Below are 14097 nucleotides of genomic sequence, written 5' to 3' on the forward strand. Positions count from 1 at the left end.
ATGAGATCACACATGTACACAAACGAGCTACACAAGTGTCCCGTTTTGGTGCTTTGAAAATGTGGTCACTCTAGTTAAATACTTAACTTGTCACATCCCTACATAAATTAAATTATTTGATGAGAACTGGAGAGTTTGACTAGCCTCTGAACCTCCATCCTCTCAGTCAACGCAAGCAGGATCGTTAATTTTGTTATTGCTTGGTGAAGGTTTTTTTAAATGTCAAGAGTAACTATTATTAAATAGTAAACCTGAAAGAGATTGTTCCTGAGGTAATGTACTCTATGCCTTAAGAGAGACTCCAGCTGGAATACACTTAATCTAATGAACGCAATCGGCAAAGGTAATATACAATTTCAGAGTAATGTAATACATAGTCTTACTCTCCAGCTAATAGGCCAGTGAAAATTGAGGAATGTCCAGTTCAGTGTTTTTTATTACTTTTTTCCTGAAGATCATAAAAGTAACAAATTAACTTTTTACTCAAAATATGTTCTGAAACATTCTGCCAATTAATTATTTTATTTTTTTAATTATGCATTTTGAGACCAGTTGCAGGGTGGCACAGTGGCACAGTGGTTAGTGCTGCTGCCTCACAATAAGAAGGGCCTGGGTTTGCTCCTGGTCCTTCCTGAGTGGAGTTCGCATGCTGTCCCTGTGTTCGTGTGGGTTTCTGCCAGGGCCTCTGGTTTTCTCCTATGGTCTGAAAGAGTGCAGCATAGGTTGATTGGCGAGTCTAAATGGGATCCATCACCAGGAAATGAGTCTACAAATTTTGTAAATCTCACCCATAAGACTCATTTCGTGGTGATGGGTTACAAATTGGCCGTGTCTGTGTGCCCTGCGGTGGGTTGGTTCCTGCCTGTGCCTCTTGTTCCTGGGATAGGCTCCAGTCCCCCTTGTAACCCCAGTTGAGATTAAGTGGTTGCAGTGATGGATGGAGATGAGCTACTATGATATCTATTCGTATGCTGTGCACTAACAATGAAGAACCGCAGTGTGATTAGCACAACAGAAAGTAATTCCCTTTATTTTATTGCTCATAGTTCATATTACATGTGTGGAGGGCCTTGACATGTCGACCACATTGTGGAACTTCTCATTACATCCAACACTTTCGTCCATCACTGATCTCCGTACCAGTGCCTGACTGTGACCAGACTCCATACTTTCACAAATTGCAGTGAGAAATGACAAACCCATCAAATACTGAAGTGAATGTGGACAAAACATGTACAATGTATGGTTTTATCACCCCCCCCCCCCCCCCTATATCTGGCATTGCACCTGCTGGTACAGAGGCTTTCAGGAATATTTCATTACGTGAAACAATTGTAAACCCTCACTGGCTGAAACTCATCAAAAACAAACTAGGATGAAACGCTGAAATACCCGGTAAATTTTGAAAAAGATTTGGATAAAGGGATCTTAAATAAAAAATGCTTTGACCTGGAAATCTTTCCGCTAGATATCCGAGGTCATGCTTGGAGGGTCCCATTCAAATCAGCAAACTTTTATCTAGCTTTAAAAAAGTCATCAGTGTTGATCGGTTTTTCCTGCTAGGCTTCCGATGACGATGTTTCGGTGTCCATGTCAACAGCGGGGGACGTATTTGTCAGCTTCTCAGAGGAACCTGTGGTCTCCAGTTCCTGGAAAACGGAGCCCAAAGACCAAACATTACAGGTACATTTCAAACATTTTTCCATAACCACTTCTTCAGTTCTGGGTCTTGGAGAGACTGAAGTCCCTGGAAAAGAGGCAGAGGCACCAGTCCATTGTAGGGCTGAAACTCACAAACTTTGCATAACTCTGGTTCACCATATTTTTGGAGGGAAATACATAACAGTCTTGCGGAGAATAAGTAATGAAACAGCAACAATCCTGAGCCTAGGAATCAAACCCACATCCCTGGAAGACATTAGGCAACAGGACTATCCAAAGTATGCCATTTTCGAGCCTGAACAACCAAAACGTGCCATCTCAGCATCTGAAACTATAAATCTTGCTTCAGAGCGTAAGGTAAGCCAGCATGCAGAGCAGTTGGGGTTATGTCCAATGCTCAAGGGCTGAAGAATGATATGATTATTTTGCTGGTCCTGAGATTCGATCCCACAAGCTTCCGGATGGACAGCAGCACGGAGCAGAGACCCATAACAGAATTATATATAATAGATTTTTTAGGTATATATTTCCTGTCTGTTCATCACTGCTGACTCACATCTAGTTTGCAGTCATGCATGTGGAAGATGATGTTGTCCACGTCACGGTCTCCCACACTGGGTATCCTACACTCACAAAACAGAAGACGACGTCATGGTTACAGAAGCAGGCCTTCGTCACTGTCATTCCCAGTGTCACCCTCTTAAACGCCTCGACGAGTCGACTTACAAGGTGGAAAAACTCCTCTGCAGTAAGACCACGCTAGCGATGACCCCAAGTGCAACAGAAAGCACGAGACCCAAACCCACGCCGACGTAAACTGCAGCTGAGTGACCAAAATGGAGAAACAAAGGGCTCACCTGCTAAAGTCCTCTTACATTAAAAACAGCATCATTATTATTAATAATGAAGTTCTAAGGAACTACCAGCCTATATTTAACAGACCTAAAATGATCAGCTAGTACCTGGAGAAGACAGGGATGAATTGATGCTGGAGCATCTTCCTTTGATGAGCTGGATGTCATCCAGAGCCAGGTGTCCCGGCCCGCTCTCCCCTCTCTCGTATACAAAAACAAACTGCGGGGGGGAGGCAGAGTATTATGGTTACCTTTAGAATGTTACTGAAGGTAACTCAAAGATAAACACTTAACCACCTTAACTACTACACCACCTGCTGGCTAGATACCATATAGGTTTGTTCCAAAAGTGACATAGGTATGACTTTACATTATAGACAGGAGTAAGCTAGCTTAAGAACATCCCGGCAGATAAGTGTATGTCCATTTACCCAAAATGGCTCCATGTTGTTGACCGCCACAGTGGCCTCTATCCAGGTGTCCCCTTGGCTGGTGGCCTCTGTCCACAGCAGCAGGTCCTTCTCGTCATCGCCAAAGGGGATCCTGGGTTTGTCGAGAGTGCTGTGAGGACCCAAAGCCAGTCAGCAGTCCTCGCCATGAGGTGTTCATGAAAGGGGCTCTTTTGGGAGACTTGGTTTTTGTCATCACAGATTTGCTGGCTGAGCTACCTGGTGCCGCTGTAGAGGCTGAGGTTGCTGATGTTCTGACCATGCCTGTGGTACCAGAAGCTCAAGCAGCCGTCTCCCTGGGTTGGTTGGAAGACCTCGCTGTACAACATGGCCTTGTCACCCTTCTGTCCCACCGCGCTGTCCACATACACATAGTAGCCTGGCGAGAGACCAACTGTGAACTCAAACACTCTGAGCCGCACACGTATCGTTTATAAATTTGGCTAATATCGTTCTGCCCTTGTTTTGCACCACATTCTCCATGGAGATACGACCTTGGCTGGAGCCCATGGTGTGGTCCACGCGGGGCCCCATGCTGGGAAGAGGGGAGCTCCCTCGCCCGCGTAGCCAATCGGCTTGGTCGCCTGCCTCAACGTTGGTCCACCCGCACAGACTGCCCTGGAAGTCGCAGACTCCAGGGGGTGGGCAGGCTCCATTAGACAGCAGCACGTCGTCAATGGCGACGCCCCCAGATACTCCTGTCCCCCGGACACCCTCTACCACAATCTGGAACGTGATAATGACAGGAATTGCCCAACAACCTTATCTGCAGAGTTTGCTATGTGGTGACATGAAGATCGCATATCTATCAGTCATGACCCCACTTAGCCAACCTTACCCGGAATGCAGACCCCTCCATAGGATCCAGCCTGACATTGTCAAGCCTCCACAGCTCCCCCTGGCTGCTAGTCTTTGAAAAAACAAGTTTGCGTCCGCCATCCTTGCTCTGCTGATACACGTTTAGGGTACTTATGCTGTCCCCATCCATGTGGTACCAGACCTGTAGACAGTCACCTGTTCCTGTGATAGGGAGATGGTGTGACCATCAAGCACATGGAATGGGACAGTGAGACTTCAGCAGGATGGGGGTAAATTTCACTTCGATTTACCCGCAGCGAATTCTGGGGAGACCAGTGAGGCCATGTGACCGGGGGGCTGGGAGCTTGAGGAGCCCAGGTAAAAGTAACGCCCAAGGGGCGTGTCGGTGGTGTGATCGGATCCAGGCTCCCTACTGGGACCACCACCAGAACGCCGCACCCAGCTCTCCGAGGTCCAGTCACAGTCACTGTCCTCAAAGTCACACAGGTCTGGGGGTCCTGGGTCCGTTGGATGCATGTAGACCAGAGGAATTAGGATGAGATGATTGTGGTCCCAAAGCCGCGGATCAGCAGTGGACACCAGTAACATTTAACAGTGTTATTCCTTTTAGGTTAATAGATCGATGCTGATAACCAAGCATGGGTATCAACAGCCAATGTCACCAGCAAAGGGTGTACCGGAGTGACGGCAAGCTCCAGGGGTAAGAGTGATGTCATCCAGAGCAACGTCTCCCGCCCAACCACCTACAGACGCCTCCAGCACCACCTGATGGACCTCCTGCAGGGTCACATGACTCTGGGTCATCTGCCACATGTCGCTTTGCATGCCCTGCCTCTTCCACATCTGTGGGGGAGGGGATGGGGGTGGGAGTGGAGGTCTAGTGAAGCAGAAGCAACTCAAAGCCTTCTGTAACTGCTCATCCTGGTCAGGGTTGCCAGTTTCTCAAAAACTTTAATTGCTCATTATCACTGCCCCCTCCTTGGGTGACTCACTTTTCCCACATGTTAGCTGAGGGCTCCTTTAAGCCCTGAGACATATACCTTTCAGTTGCTTACTTTCTATTAGTGACCCTGACACAGGGACCATAATTGCTTGTATGTAGAAAACCCCAAAAGACTGTTGTGTCCGGTTTGTTAACTGTAGCTGCCCCCTACGTCCCTGGCTTGACTGCGGACTGGCCTTACCAGTGTCCTCTGTTGGGGCTGAGATTCTTGCAGGTATAACCTTAGGCTTCCAACTGTGGCACCAAACATGTGGTACCAGAAAGTGATGCAGTAGCCTTGGGGGCCAGCAGGTGGCAGCAGAGGGGACTTCAGCTGGGCCACATCCCCTACTCTGCTTGGAGAGGAGCTCTCGACATATAGGTAATTCCCTATAGACCACATCAAATAAGGGCAAATGAGAAGTCAGCAATAATCCACTTAATAATCACATATCAGCATGTAGTAAAGGCTTCCCCCACTATCCAAAAGTACAACATTCCTATGACCCCTTTTGTAATCCGAAATGGCGTAAAGCGACCAATTACCATTACTTTATATGGGAAAAAGTTTAGAGCATTCCCAAACCAAAAAAATTATCTACGAAATCATACCAAATATGAGTGATGTGTTGCACTGTGACTTTAAAATGGCTACAATGTCACTAGGCAAAAGGAATTTTTCAGCCCTATTAAATGCTTAAGGAAAATATGTGACAGATCGATTATAATCTTACAGGACTACCCTCATACATGCGGTCTGTTATTGACCAAAACGTCACTATGCTGCGCATACTTGTACCTGTACCTATACCTGTACCTATAGAGTACCTATATGTATACCTTTACGTATACCTGTACCTATACAATACCTATACCTGTACCTATAGAGTACCTATACGTATACCTTTACGTATACCTGTACCTATACAATACCTATACCTGTACCTATACCTTTACCTATAGAGTACCTATACGTATACATGTACGTATACGTATACCTGTACCTATACAGTACCTATACGTATACCTTTACGTATACATATACCTGTACCTATACAGTACCTATACCTATACCTGTACCTATACAGTACCTATACCTGTACCTATACCTTTAGCTATAGAGTACCTATACGTATACATGTACCTATACCTATATCTTTTCCTATACCTATATTAGGCTCGCTGATAAACAAATGATAAAGGGTATTTTTTCTTTTCTTTCTTTTTCGTAAAAGTGAAAATCCTCTTCGGATTTCTTTCGATTAGCGAAAACAGGGCTAAGTGGAGTAAAACAGGTGATACCTGTAATAAATCATGAATACAGGTAAATCATCAGACCTGCAGTTACTGAATGATGTACAGTACTGTGGCATAACATGTAATTTAAAATGAACTTTTTGTCACTAAACGTTAAGCCCTTCTGCTTAGTAATGGTGGCCTGTAGCTTTCCTTCCCAAGGAACAATTACAATACTAGATGCTTTTATCCAAAGCCATTTACATTACAAGGAAGGGTTACAGTTTACCTGACTTCCTGAGGATTTGAACCCACAACCTTTACATTGTTAGTAAAATGTTCTACTTCTTGAGTGTCAACAGCTTAATGTGGAAATTTGTTTGTGGTAATGATGACGGGGAGCAGGTCTGAATCCCACAGGCCCCCCAAGCCCATGAGAACTGTTTGTGGGGTAATTCCTATCCCTTACCTGCTCCTTTGAATTACTGTTCAAAATGTACTGCATTGTTTGACCAGAAGGTGGCGTGTTGGTTAACCACCTGGCCTACAGTACATAAAATTGTAAGACATGGGATTTTCTTTACATCCAGATACTTAAGAGGTAACCAAACGATGGCCTTCAGCTGACCCAAGCCAGTGATGTGGTCCCCCGCGGGTCCAGTGTTAGCGGTGACAGGTGGTCTGGTCCAGCTCTGCCAGACCAGGTCATCACTGGCTGCCTGGACCCAGCCGCAGGAGTGGTCCTCAAAGGAGCAATTGTGAGAGGAGGGGTCTGTGTTGGGGAGGGAGGCATTTCAACAGAAATAGGAGCTGTACCTGCCCATTGAAATATTATAGAAAATAAAGTCATTTAATTAATTTCCTTATTATTGCATCCGCTCAGTGGGTAACACCAGCTGGTTGGGAGTCCAGTCTGCATGGACTCGCTGGGTTTGCACTGCATTCCTCTCACAGTCCAAAACACATGCAGGTAGGTGAAGTGGTGCTTCTGAATCACCCTGAGTGTGTGTTTATTTGGTCCAGGTATACCTTACTTTGTGGGGACCAAATTTCCTGACTGCAAAAATCTGTGACTGTAATGAAAAAACTAAAAATGCAAAAACTCTTGTATTTTCTTTGGTTACTTATGGTTATGGTTAGGGCAGGGTAGGGGTTGAGGTTGTCATAGTTAGCATTAGCATTTTTCCCATAAAAATGAATGAGCGGTCCCCAGAAAGATATGATTACATGACTGTGTGTGTGTGTGTGTGTGCGGTAGCCTGGCATTGCTTTTTTATCCTTTTTTATCCTCTGTAGAGGACATTATGCCTTTGCTCATTCCTCTCACATTACACATGCGGCTCTATTAAGACCTGAGGGTAGTGAGGGCCCTAAGATGACAGCACATATGTGGGGCTGCTAACTTCTGCTTCTTGTCAAATCAAAATCTGAATTCATATTAAAAAATGTTTTTTCCCTGGATCTCTTTTATCCTTCATGTTCCCATTTCTCACAGCATCAGGTATGTGATGAGGCTGCCACCTGGTGGCTGGTAGGATGCCTCGCAGTTATGGAAGGAGATGATCATTAACCCAAGGATAAAGAAGTTGCAGCACACTCCTATTTGTATCTGTAAGGCCGAAGTGGAGAGAGTGGAAACCGTTCTAATACACAACTCATCAGCCAGGCGCACAAAAGACTGTACTTCCTGAGGAAGCTGAGGAAATTTGGTATGTCAGCCAAACTGCACAGTACATTTCTGGAACAACCTTCCCCTCTCTGCAGGACATCTATGACAGCAGGGTCATCAAGAGGGCCCACAACATCATCAAAGACAATACACACCCCCAACACATCGTGTTCACACCCCTCCCCTCGGGAAGACACTACAGGAGCATAAAGTTACGCACCACAATATTGACGAAAAGCTTTTTCCCTCAAGCAATCAGACTCTTGAACAATGTGAAAAGCTCAAGTTAATCTGACCCCATATTCATATTCATTTCATATTCATATCCAACTCTTACTGTAAGTCATTTAGCACTGTGAACTTTATCCAGTGATTCTTCTATTTTTTATACATTTTTTATTTATTAGGCCACCCTGCCTCACCTACTCGGCCCCGGGGGCCCCCATGCTGCTGGGCTCCCAGGCACACAAGCCGTGCTCGAAGCCGCACCTCCCGTTAGGGGAGGGGTTCACAGTGCTGTCCTTCTGTCAGAACACAGTAAGTTTCAGCAAATATGACAAAGTTACTTCTGTAAAAGTTACTGACTGAACCATTAACTGCAAAATAACATCAAAATAATGTCATTCTTTAGATGCAATAGAATCAACATTACTCTGCCATTGTAGACAGTAAATATAATGGAGAGTGATTGGACACCACATTGTAAATGTCATACAGTATATTCATGTCAGATACTGTATTTGCTGTGAGCTTCTCAAAGGCTCCTACACCTGTGCTGCTGGTGTGTGGGAAGCCCTTCAGCGCTGAATGTGAAATTTCTCTTCGTATGGATGAAGTTACCATCGTGTAGCCTGATGGCATCTCAATGGGAGTCAGTGCCATACTGGGGATCTCTGCATGTGGATGGAAGTTGTGTGTGTGTGTGTGTGTGTATGTGTGTGTGTGTGTGTGTGTGTGTGTGTGTGAGTGTGCACGGAGGACTAGTAATATCTGTATATTACTGAAGGAACAGAAATGTGTGTATTTGTGTCTGTGAAGGAGAAGAAATGTGTGATTGTCACAGTAACAGGACAGAACTCCACAGCTGTGTGGTTCTGAAATAAGAAACGTCTGCCCTTGTGATATCTGATGGATAAAATTTTGTCTTTGCATGTGTGTCACTGTTGTACCAAAGAAGCCGCCAGCAGAGGCAGCAGCACAGAATGTGGAGCTCGTCACTGGAGGAAGGAGAGGGACGTCAGAGTAAGAATCCACCTTTCCACTGTGTTCATGGATATATCTGTATTGCTGCAATGCCACTGTGAGTGTATTGTGGGACACATTGTGGCTGATAATCTTATTCCTAAATTGTGTGGAGAAACTTAACCTAAAATATAAAGTAAATCAGGATTCCTAAAAAAGAGATTATTTGCTTTTTTGGTCATTTGGAATCACATACAGTGCATCATTGATGATCAGGCATGTAGTGAAATCAGAATGCTATCCTCATTAATCTTAAGAAAAAATAGAAAGGCTGCAGTCAGAATAACAAATCAACTTAACTGTCCATTCTCACTGTTCCTAAATATGGTCATTTTTTAAACTTTTATTTTAGAATATTTTTTATCATATTAATGTTTTGTTGTACGTTAAATAATGACTGTACCCGTTACCCATATCTGACGTGTTGTTATAGGGACGTAGGGAACGCAGGGTCTCACATGCTGCGATCGATTGGAAGCCCGCAGTTACCTCAGGACGGCAGTAGGGGGCGGACGCGGGGTTCTGCCGTCTTAAACCATATTTTTCTGTGAGAAGTAAAAATGTGTTACGCTTTATTTTTAATTACTTGTGAAATTGTTTATTTAGGTAGAAAACACTTGGTTTGCTTTTAATGATTCTTCTCCCATGTTTTAACACTAACAGGCGTGAGAGAGACGCCGTTCGCTAACTAGCTTGTCGATTGTCAGGTAGAGTTAGAAGTTCACCATTTTAATTAAGAAATATTTATTCCTGCTTGTATTTTGATCATTCAATATAACGTGTTACTAATGTGATTTATTTATGTTATTTTGCTTTTTAACTCTATGGCTATGCGCAGTTATGTCTCCCGTCTTTTACATGGTTATAATATATACTGATTTAATCTAATTGTTTATGTTCATTTACATTAAAGTGCATTTATTTAATTGTATTATATGATTTATGTTACTCATTCACCTCAGTTATGCTTTGAGCAGCGCTGAACCAGGACATTAATAGAACACAACAGGAAGCCTTTATTGTCGGTGTACAGGTAGCAAATACAATATGTAATAATATATTTAGACAAACATATAAAATTTACATATAACGGGAGAGGAACCCCCCTCCCCCAAAAAAAAAAAAATCATCAGGATTACATTTTAATCAGAGAGAAAAACTTCCTGTGTTTGTTCAGTTTGTCAAACCGATTTATTTTATGTCTAACATACGTCACACATCAGAGTAAATAGGGTTATACTGGTCAAAAAGCAGAGATTTCACCTTTTTGCCATGGAGAAGCAGCGACATGTGACTCTGATAAGGTAAAAATGATTCCTCCAGCACACAGTGAGCTATCCCAGCATGCACAGGGACACAGAGGAGTTTGTATGAACATAAAACCCTGAATAGAGGGGTTCAGTGAATGAGGAGGTGAATCTGTACAGGAGGGTCAGTCCATCAGAGGAGACTCTGTAGAAGGACAGAGCACCAGCCCCCCAGTCCAGATACACTCCTACTCTGCGGGAGCCTGAGGGCTCTATGGGTATGACAGTCCATTTATTATTGTGCCGGACAAAGTATCTGTCAGGATCACAGAACAGACTCCATGACTTGTCATTGAATCCAAGCCCACAGTCATCACTCCCTCCTTTCCTCCCGATTCCTTTATAAGTCACTCCTATCCGGGCTCCATTTCCACTCCACTCAGCCTCCCAGTAACAGCGACCAGTCAGACTCTCTCTGCACAGAACTTGTTCCCAGCTGTCAAATCTCTCTGGATGATCAGGATATGGCTGCTCTTTCCCCCGTGTCACCTTCCTGTTCCCCTCTGACAGAGACAGGTATCTGTATGCAGTGTTGGGGTCCAACGTCAGCTGGCAGGCGTCTGTAGGCAAGAGGAAGAGCGATTAATCCCACGACGAAGCCCAGCATCTCCATCATTATCACTGTCACACCTCACACACTCACTAACGCAGAACTCGCTCCAATACACACATTTCATTCCCAATATACTCATGTGAGACTATGAGACTCGCTGGGGACCGAACTGCACTTTAGTCTGCGCTATATTATTCTGTACGATACATAAAATATAAACACAGCACAGCGTCCCCTAAGGAAGCAGGAATTAAAGTATGTGAAATAGCTCAGGAAATGTCGGACGGCCGCGCGACGCCGGCGGGAAAACGCGCCGAAATGCTGCGCGTGCTAAAGTAACAGGTTTAATTACAGGTAAAAAACAATATAAACAACATTAATCAAACACGTTAAATATGAAACGGTCCCCCAAAAAGTACCACTAAACGTTAATTTGTATTTACTTCAAAATAAGAACTTCCTTCAAACCACTTCGGACACAAACCCTCCAGCAGCGTTCAGCGCAGACTAATGATGTGTCGGTCGAGAACAAGCCGATCAAAAGATCCGGATCCGGACCGAGACACATTTTTAAGCAAAACGCCACGGCGGCTCAGCGCTCCACGCTGCTCTGACTATGACTGAAGTCTGTGTTAACGGCGTGCGAGCCGCGCGACCAATTACGTGCTGAGGCAGACAAGGTTCATACCATCAGGTTAAACGTAGGGAGGGGCGGGGGTGTGCGTGCTGACGGTGTACAGGTGCAGAGCAGGAGGGAGGGAGAGGAGGAGAGAAAGAGAGGGAGTGCGGTGCGCGAGTAGTAGGAAAGATGAGTGATAGTCGGGTACGAAGGATGTGCTGGTCTGACCCCCCAGTCTGTGAATACATAATGTATTTCTACAGATGTTCATGTACTATTGTTTTTATTTAAGAAAGTAGCCATGTTTAAACCTAAACCAACCTTTTAAATAAAGAATGGAAAAAGAGCACACATAACAATAATTGTGTGAATGCTACCATGAAGTAGTATTAATGATATTAAAAATAAAAACATGCTAACAAACTTACATTTCTGGACCCCTGGTCTGGTCCTGCACTCTCCACTGTGGTCCACACTACAGCAGAAGCAGAATGACATAGTACAGGTGAATCCATTTATTTAATTGTTGCATTTTCTCCACATACACTGCAGGTGCAGACACACATTCTATACTCACTTCAGATTCTCTAGTTTACATTTGGGATTCTCCAGTAGAGCAGAGAGCAGCTTCACTCCTGAGTCTCCTGGGTGATTGTAGCTCAGGTCCAGCTCTCTCAGGTGTGAGGGGTTTGACCTCAGAGCTGAAGCCAGGGAAGAACAGCCTTCTTCTGTGACTCTACAGCCTGACAGCCTGCAGAGGGACAGACAAAATAGTTCCAATAGATAAGATCACTTCACCAGTACGAGTATTACATTTAAGTAAATGTGACAACTCCAATAAATATTTCAATAATTTCAGTGTAGAATAAAGAGTAAATCTGACCTCAGTATCTCCAGTTTACAGTGTGATTCCCCCAGTCCAGCAGAGAGCAGCTTCACCCCTGAATCCTGCAGGTCATTGTCACTCAGGTCCAGCTCTGTCATCTGAGAGGAGTTTGATCTGAGAGCTAAAGCCAACACTTCACAGCATTTCTCTGTGAGTCTACAGCTGTTCAGGCTGGAAAAGGAAACATCTTAAGACATAAATACATACACCACACACAGGTATACCAAATAAAATATCAAAATAAACATTTTTACTTTTAAATACAATAAGTGAGGCAGCATATACTTCAAAAGGAACTAGACAATCCGCTCATGTTCCTCATGTTCCCCGTCATGAAGAATTCAGTGAATACTTTCAATTCAAAGCACAGATACCATGAAAAGTCTAGTGGATCAGGATTGGATCAATGTGCACAGATGAGCAGATTTTGCTACAATACAGTTTCTCCTGTGAGTTTACTATGTCTTTGGCTATTTGCTGTACATTCTCATAAGTCATGCATTCCGAAATCCCGTTCTGTATTGTCCTAAATATATCAATAATTACAGATTACAGTATGGAATAAAGAGTAATACTGACCTCAGTATCCCCAGTTTACAGTGTGAATCCCCCAGTCCAGCAGAGAGCAGCTTCACCCCTGAATCCTGCAGGTCATTGTCACTCAGGTCCAGCTCTCTCAGCTGAGAGGAGTTTGATCTGAGAGCTGAAGCCAACACTTCACAGCATGTCTCTGTGAGTCTACAGCTGTTCAGCCTGGAAAAGGAAACGTGTTAAGACATAAATACATACACCACACACAGGAATATCAAATAAAATATCAAAATAAACATTTTTATTTTAAAATACAACAAATGATGAAGTATATACTTACTCAGATGAATAGATGTTGGTACAATACAGCTTCTCCTGTGAGTTTACAGTGTATTTTCTCTATTTGTTGTACATTTTCATAAGTCATACATTCTGAAATCCTGTTCCGTATTGTCTTACAGAGCCAGTTTGAATAAGAGTATGAGAGTGAACATGCTCTAAAATCCATTCATTAACTGGGATATTTAAATATATCAGATATTTTGTTATTTCCCTGTCCTAGTCAGCAACACAAATAGTTTTTTCTTGAGACTCCCCAGCTGAGAGGAACCTGCATTTTAATGACCTTACAAGGTGAGTTACCCTGAGACTCTGTAATGTCTGCATAAGTTTCTTTATAAAGCTCTGAGCAGCGCTGGGGCTCAGTGCTCAGCACTACAGCCGACCCAGGGGTTCTAGGGTTTTGGGTTCAGTTCCTGCCAGGGATGTGTGTGTGTGTGTGTGTGTGTGTGTGTGTGTGTGTGTGTGTGTGTGCGAGTTTATGTGAGATCTGAATGTCAAGAAAAGCTTAAGTTTTTTTAAATTATAATTTCTTTATATGACTTTTGAATTGCTGACACCATGACTGAAATCCTTATTTTCTGTTTTTCTGTACCTGAGAACCTCTTAAATTTCCAAAATACTAATCAGACAATTATCAATCCTGTCAGACAGGGATGAAATAGTGATGCTTTATTCATCCCCCAGGTAAAATAGTGCTGTCGCCTCTCTGATCTTGCTCTCTCTGACACACACATACAGGTCAGAGTGCAGGGTTGGTCAGCATCCAGCCCCCTGAAGCTGGGGGGGTAAAGGCCTTATTCAAGGGCCCAAAATCAGCATCACTCTACCGGTCAGGTATTTAAACCAGTGACCTTCTGGCCACAGGCACAGAGTCCGAACCCACTGGACCACACACCACACCAAGGATGTTAAAAGATATATATATATATCCTACAGTATATAAAAT

General features: G+C 43.8%; 1 protein-coding gene and 1 long non-coding RNA gene across 2 annotated transcripts in view; one reads left to right on the top strand and one right to left on the bottom strand.

The window, feature by feature from the left end:
- The window catches only part of LOC125739972 (uncharacterized), a 188638-nt gene extending 178195 nt beyond the window's left edge, over positions 1 to 10443 (top strand). Inside the window, exon 3 of the long non-coding RNA XR_007397403.1 lies at positions 10327 to 10443. This is a non-coding gene — a long non-coding RNA (uncharacterized LOC125739972). The remainder of the gene's footprint in view (positions 1 to 10326) is intronic.
- LOC125739963 (uncharacterized) overlaps positions 1 to 14097 on the bottom strand; it is a 305354-nt gene that overhangs the window by 215799 nt on the left and 75458 nt on the right. The gene's annotated exons all lie outside the window — the stretch shown is intronic.

This window comes from Brienomyrus brachyistius, chromosome 4 (genome assembly GCF_023856365.1).
Source record: "Brienomyrus brachyistius isolate T26 chromosome 4, BBRACH_0.4, whole genome shotgun sequence".
Classification (NCBI taxonomy): Eukaryota; Metazoa; Chordata; class Actinopteri; order Osteoglossiformes; family Mormyridae; genus Brienomyrus; species Brienomyrus brachyistius.